Source organism: Myripristis murdjan, chromosome 17 (genome assembly GCF_902150065.1).
Source record: "Myripristis murdjan chromosome 17, fMyrMur1.1, whole genome shotgun sequence".
Classification (NCBI taxonomy): domain Eukaryota; kingdom Metazoa; phylum Chordata; class Actinopteri; order Holocentriformes; family Holocentridae; genus Myripristis; species Myripristis murdjan.
Window position 1 is genome coordinate 12,285,645 of NC_043996.1, and position 7,642 is coordinate 12,293,286.

Consider the following 7,642-nt stretch of genomic DNA (forward strand, 5'->3'; position numbering starts at 1 on the left):
CAATATCTGAATACACATCTTATTTACTGAATAGCAGTGCACTCAAGGTACTTTGTCTCCCACTAATGCCATGTATTAAGCTCAAATATAACTATTAACTGATGTGTTCAGATAAGTGTAGCACAGTAAGGTGCAAAAAATTTAACTTTTGCACATTTGGAACTTGCAGAAGAAAATAAGAAACACAGCAATCATTGACTTGGAAAGTTACTAGTCACTGCAAATGCTTTTATTTGCAACTTCACTTAACTTAAACATAATCCATGTTATCAAGCACTTAAGCACCTATTATTTCCTACACCTCTCAGACTTCTTTTCTTCTTCTTTCCTTGTTCTACAATATATTTTTTGTCCTATTCTGTCATGTTGATCTGCTAAAAAAAAAAACATCAGGCTACACAGGTATGTCTGCTGCTTTATCTGGCAGCATGTCACTACAGTATATACACATTTGACACTAACATGAGCACAGTCACAAAACAATCAGCACATTTGATTGGAGTTTTCCTTCCCCAGCCTAAAGAACTGTCAGACTATGTTTATCACTACTGTAAGTGTCATATCCAGATGATAACGTGCATCACTGTAAAGTGCAGTCAAGCCTGTTGTCATGTGCCTCCAAAATGAAAAGGGGAATCTGAACATTCAGTAAGTTCTTAATCAAGAATCGAGCCAAAATAAATGTTTCTGAACGTAAAACACTAATTGAATAGCACATCAGTGTAGCATCACAAAATATCTCAAAAACAAAACATAATAGCCTCTATGGATGCTGGAGAGCCACACCGCCAGTTCCTCAGGCTACACTGTAGTAATGAGAGATTGCCCAACTACTATATCCTTTGCAGAAGACAAAGCGAAGCCATGGTGTGTCATGTGATACAAGAGACGAGAGCAATACTTTCTCCACCAGTCAACAAGGAAAGGGAGACAGAGGTGAGGGAGTTTGAAACACTATCCTCTGTCTCACACGACACTGCAGTGAATCCAGTTCTCTCTCTATCACTGTTTGTCTCTCTCTCTCTCTCTCTCTCTCTCTCTCTCTCCCTCTCTCTCTCTCTCTCACACACACACACACACACACACACGTGTAGACTGATGGGTGTGGGGATGGCAAACAGTCTGATACAGATGCATTAGACTGACAGCATTAGTGTGATATTGACTAGAATCCAGTTAGCAGCTGCTGCAAACTTCAGTGTGTATTCCTGCTTTAGCGAACCAGATACTAGGACCGGGCGATATCGCCATATTATATTGATACTGTGATATGAGACTAGACTAGATGGCGTAAATGATGCCTTTTCGAAGTTTTATAGGATGTTTTCAGAGTGTAGCTGTCCTGTTATTTGCCTCTAACTTCATATCCACATTACAAATGACTTTATCAAAAAATGTCTTCTTCTAAAAGCACAAATAGCCATTCTGACTTATACTGTCACAATATCACTATCAATAAAAGGTTCATATTGTTCATATTTCCCCACCCTATTACTTATTCACTCAATCTACTTTGTGAACTACAAGTCGCTGCTACTGTTACTTTTACCTTAAGTGACCCCACCATCCCAGCAGCTTTAGTGACAAGGGCCATATTCATTTAGGCTGGAAGAGCAGTAAAGGAATCAAATAGCTTTGACAACTCTTTATGTGGGATCATTGTTCAGACTGAGATTATGTACTTTGTGTTTATAGACGACCAGAGAAGCAGCAGCCCTGGTTTGAGAAAGTTGCAGGACATTGGTATCCTCAACTGGTATCTGGCATTCCCGACCTCAATTCAGGTAAATGATATTTCTTATCAAATGCATTATAAACTACGGCTTAGGTTGCTCTTAGTCATCAACCGTTTTCAAACTTTTTTTCTCATGCAGGAAGGTGGTGCAACACTCCTGCAGGCTGTCACATCCTGTTGGGGAGCTGGCAGTGCTGACAGTTGGCACTTCTCGCGTATTACTAACGCCTCGCCGGGCATCACGCCAGTACTGACAGACAGTTTCCTTAAGGTTTCAGGCCTTGTTACATGCCCTATCACCTGTAATCGTACTCTCTCTGAACAGTCATAAAGTGTTTTGATGCCAGTGCTATTAGAGGCCTGTGCTGGAACACATCGAGCAGCAGACACTGGATTCTTTTCCATTTCAAGTGGACTCTTTTTAGGAATTTAAGGGCTCCCAATCACCACATGCCATGCAGTGTAATTAGGAAGACGTTTCTTGACATATCCCTCCAAGACATGCTAGTGCAGTCAATTCAATTAGAGTGCCCTCATTTCAAAACGCGAGGCTGCTCGCTGTTGTTCTCTGCCTGTGTTTCAAACTCGACTCTGAAATCTAATAACACCAGTTCATATTTCGTCAAAGTCGGCTTGATGATATGTGGGCACATCATCTGTTAAACTATGCAGCATCTTCTACTTGTTTGATTTTGTTAAAGCATCACCATTCATGTTAGCATTTGCACACTGGCTATATCTGTCACTAAATGAGGAGCGCATGACAGGCTTTCTGTCTCTTAATGTATTTAAATGCTTTTGAAAACAAGTCATATGACTGTCAGCCTCATCCTGTTGATTTAGTAACTAAATAATGGAGGATGTGCAGAGTAAGATCAGGATTTGGACTAAAGATCTGGGCAATAGAATAGAATAGAATAGAATAGAAAACTAAGATCAGGCACCCCTTTTCAAGATTCCTTTTCATGTGTCTGTTTTGTCAAACAATCTCACCTTGACTGATATCATAACCAGGATTTTGTGTTTCACCAGAATTTATTTATTCATCCCACAGAGCAATCACAGTCACTGCTTCTGATTCTCTCATACGCCAGCACCAAAATATGCACAAGTGTTATATGGGGCAAGTCAAAGTGCGAGCCCTGGGGGAAGGCTGAAAACGCGGTTACTGATTTCATTCAGAAAACACCAGAAACCCGTTTGCATCCAGCCAGTTCATGCAGCTGCTTACATGTTATGACTAAAATGTGCTGGGTAGCCACATAGCCTTCTCTGATCAAGAGAAAACCTCAGCCTAGGGCATAAAAACAACCTCGCACGCCACCTTTATATTGGTGAGGGCAAGGTTCTTTAAATGGGTCTGGCCACTTTCATAACTAAGGAATGAAACAGACTCACAAATAACAAGGCTGGAGAAACTGGTGGAAAATCACTCTGACATTAAATGACACAAATAAGTGACTCAGAGGATGTACTTCATCACTGGATCTAAGTAGAAAGAATGCTGTTAAGCAGGTTTATTGTTTCTGTCAATTAATAAGCCCATATGTTAAACAGAGGGAAAACAGCAAAACAGAAGTATATACTGCAAATTCCACAGTTTCCAAATTGAGCTAAAGCTTCATAAAGTTCATAGAGCTTTACAACCGTAATTGCACTCAAATATTGATTCCTCCACATGGGGCCTCAATTGGCTATCAGCACACTCTGAGGTTTTTAAAGATCAGCACTCAAAAGCATATTGACCGGCTGTTCCAAACTGCACTCAGGATACAGGGGGGGCAAGGGGAGGAAAAAATGATGCAGCCTTTCTGGAGGTATAGAAAGAGTCAGCTGTTTTGAGGATTTATAGCCATTAGTGTGTTTGTGTGAGCATGGATGTGTGTGTGTGTGTGTGTATGCGCACGTTTGCCGATACGGTACCTTCCTGTCAGCACGTGCAAAACATCAAACATCAAAACAAAACAATCAAACCATAACGAGCCATGTGGCGTTCACACACAAGCTCTGATCAGAGTGGACTTCACCCCTGTCGGATGACAGTGGGTCAGTTTAAATTTACTGTCTGTGACTAACGCCCATTAAGGTTAATTAGCCCAATAAAAAAATAGTTATGGGCAAATGACTTATGTAATGTTGAGCATAAAACTGTGGGCATTACTGCTGCATCTACAGGCAATGGCAGCAACTGAGCCAAGCTGGTAATGTGTATATGATGAGTCAGGTGTATGTGTGTCAAGTGTTTGTGTTAAGTGTGTGTGTGTGTGTGTGTGTGTGTGTGTGTGTGTGTGTGTAGACAGAACAAAGGAGAGGAGCACAAAGAAAGTGAAAGAGAGAATGTAGAGGCTAATCATTTGCATTGATATAATACTAACAATCATCGACTCTTATTGGAATTTATGCCCTACAAGTTGTTTTTACTTCAACAGCGCTGTTTGTGTGTGTGAGTGTGTGAGTGTGTGTGTGTTTGTGTGTGTTTTGTGGGATTTAGCAAGGCTGGGCCGGGCTGAGGTGAAGCGAGCTTTGCAGTGTAGGAGGGAGAAGGCTTTGTTCTGCTGCCCTCAGGCCTCGTATCTGACACCAGGTGTGTCAGGCCTGTGCGTGTGTCCACGTGTGTGTGTGTGTGTGTGTGTGTGTGAGAGAGAGAGAGAGAGAGAGAGAGAGGGAGAGAGAGTGAAAGAGACATAGGGAGAGGTAATACACAGCAAGTGTGAACAAGAACAGCCCCTATGAAGCAAAGCTGTACATTTTTCCCAAACATGTCACATATTTCCTGTGCTTTGATGTGTTTTATTCCTCCCAGGCTGCACCGCTTCCATAATAACCAAGGCTCTATATTTAAACAGGCTTCAAAACCCTTGGTCAGTGAGTGAGTGTGACCCACAAAATTTGAAACTCGGGGGTCAGAGGCTGTTTTTGTTCAAGGCTGCGATTCAAAACTGCAACGAAAACCACAATTACTGAAGTTAATGCAGCTTTAACTGATCTAATTTATTGAGAATTTTCCACAGCCAGTTTGCCCCGATTGGGACAACATTCAGTAGAGATTATGAAACACATTTCTTGCATATGCATTCATATGTCACACCTGCCTTTCTGTCAGCTGATTCATTTATAATGCTTTGGCTGGTGGGGGCTTCAGTTTCACGTTGACTATGCAAACTCAGTGGGTGTCACCTTCCCAAGACACATTTATTGCTTTAAAGTTTCAACAAGTTTCATTACAATGTAATGCTTTCTCAGATTTTACAATTTCACAACCACAGGCCATACTGTGTGAGGAATTCAGCTTTTTATTGTTACTTTTTTTCCTATGTAAAGTACACTTTCCAGCTGAGGCGTCCTGCAGAATATGGAGCTGTGTGCTCATGTTGCAGTCTCAGCATCTCACAGGACACTGAGAAACCGGTGTTTATTGTTTACCTCACCCAAATATGGGCCCATTCAAGGTTATAAGTTAATGTTACCACCATCAATGGCAGGTTGTGTAACAAAATGCTGCTGTGTTTCACAATAGGCTGTGACAGTTCTCACCTGTTGGCTGTTTCCCGCCTCGCAGCCTGATAATAAAGTGACAAACACCGCACCGGAGGAGCGCTATAGGCCGGGACTGAGCGCTGATGCATCGCTTTTGATGCGAAAGGTAACGACAGGGATGCGGAAATCACCAGGCGCGATGCTGTACTCATTTTGTTATGGAGGTCTTTCTGCAGCAAGTGCACCTACCTGTCAATCTCAGCTCTGTCACTCGCTGTCACCCCCCTGCTGTCTGGCGGCAGGCGAGTCCGCAGAGCCACTTCACATGTGCCGAGCTCGTTTCATCTGTGGGAAGTGACCGTGACGGCCGTGGCTTCAGTTTGGTGAAAAACTGAACAGAGTTATCCACACTCGGCGTGTCTGTGTTTTATGCTGCACTTGCACACAACTCCTGTCCAAGTTACAGTCGTGGGGTTTGCGAGCTGGCCGCTGGCGTCACCTCTCTGCTGTCTTTGTACACTCAAAGATCGTCTATACCGCGGCTGATGAATCACTCGGTAACTAAACCAAAACTGACCGACTGGAATTTGCGCTGATTGCAACTGCGTGTAGTGTCAGTGTAAATTGCAAATGCTACAAAACAATGCCTGTCATTGTTAGAGGTTACAAATTGAATTCGTGATGATTCATGATGCAAGCCTCTCTGAAACGGAAAACATCACAGGATATGACAAATATAACACCCGTTGCTACAATGGTTGGTTTGCAGGTTTAAAGCTGTAGGTTTAGTAATAAAGGTGAGCTTTTGTTTTCATGTGATTTTTGTCTAGGCTACATGTGGGCTATGTTGAAGAAAAATAGGATGAAAAATAAAGTTTAGCATAGCTGTTGTGACCTGTTGCCTACTGGATCACAGATATTCTATACCTATTAAAATTCAACTCTTCTCTAGTAGCAGTGACATCTGGTGGGCTACAATCCCAAGTGCCTTCAGCCTTAGGCAAACACAACAGTAGAAATGTTTTTGTTGGACAGCTGTGAAGAGCCTCAGTCGCTCTCAAGCGCTGCTTTTTCTGTGTGACGCCATAGTTTTGTTAGAATCCAATATTACATAAAGCCTTTTTGAGGCTTTATGTAAACTCTTTCAAAAGGTCATACGACTGATGATGAGAAATGCATCAGTGACCTTCTTCCACACTTTGGATTCATCAGATCCTGTAAATCTGCAAAATGAGATGCCTTTTCTTTATTGAGCTTCAACCAAAAGTACCTCAGCATTTAAAAAGTTACTCCTTCATTCCTCTTATTTATTTATTTATTTATTGGCACTTATTCACAACTCTATGCATTGACTTTGGGGCATGGCCTAATTGATGATAATGCGAATAATTTAATACCCACTTATGACTGACAAGAATTAATCAGCAAACATAACTAATCAAATATTTTTGTTTGTTTGTTTTGTTTTGTTTTGTTTTTGAATTTATGAATGAGACCAAATGAATGAATGAGCGTTCGACTTTTTCAACTGTTAGTTGCATTTTTGTTCTCTGTTTGTATTCATATCCATTTTTCTTTCGTGTAATGTCACTTTTTTTCTCTTCTTGTTCCCGGCGGGAATCAGCGGCCGAGTGAGAGCTCTTGTCTCCTCTCTCCTCTCTGCTACACGCTCAGGCTGTCAACCCACTCTTAAAGGTACATTGCCCCGATTTCGGAGTTGTGCTGCATTTCATAAATTAAAGCAGTTCTGCAGTCGTGACATTTTAAACAGGCATAATCAAGGCCAGTGCTTCGCAAAATAGACCCAGTTTAATGGGATCCCCACCATTGTTTAATATAATTTAATGTGGCTATTTGAAGGTCCTTGATCATGAAATAGTTTGGGATCCCTTAACATAGACCTTCCTTCTAAATCTAAACATCCACTTCAGAAATGTTTGTACCTAAATGAAAGAATGAGGATGATCATAAGCTGCATAGGTAATGCCCAAGAATATATGATGTATTATGTCTCCATCTAGTGGTCAAAGGTTGTCACTGTATCAAGTTTTTTTTTTTTTTTTTTTTTTCTACATGTTGCAGGTATCAGACGCTGAAAATTAATCTACAGCACTTCTGAGATTTGCACTGGCCACTCAGCAGCCAGGCGTAATTGGTAAAAATTGAATCTGAAAAACGGAAGAAATACTAATTGTTAAGCAAATTGATAACGCAGTTGGTTAGGGAATAGCCAGTTTGTCTCTTATGTATGGTTGATCCTCCTAACAGATCATGCTTAATGAAGGACAGGACAGGAAAATGCAGAGCAATAGCTTAGTGGTCATAACATATTGTAATAAGAAATCAAATTATTGAATGGAATTTATTGTCTGACTGCGTATCAATGCAACACTGGCACAGTGAGGTTTGGTCTGTCTTGAACACAATGAC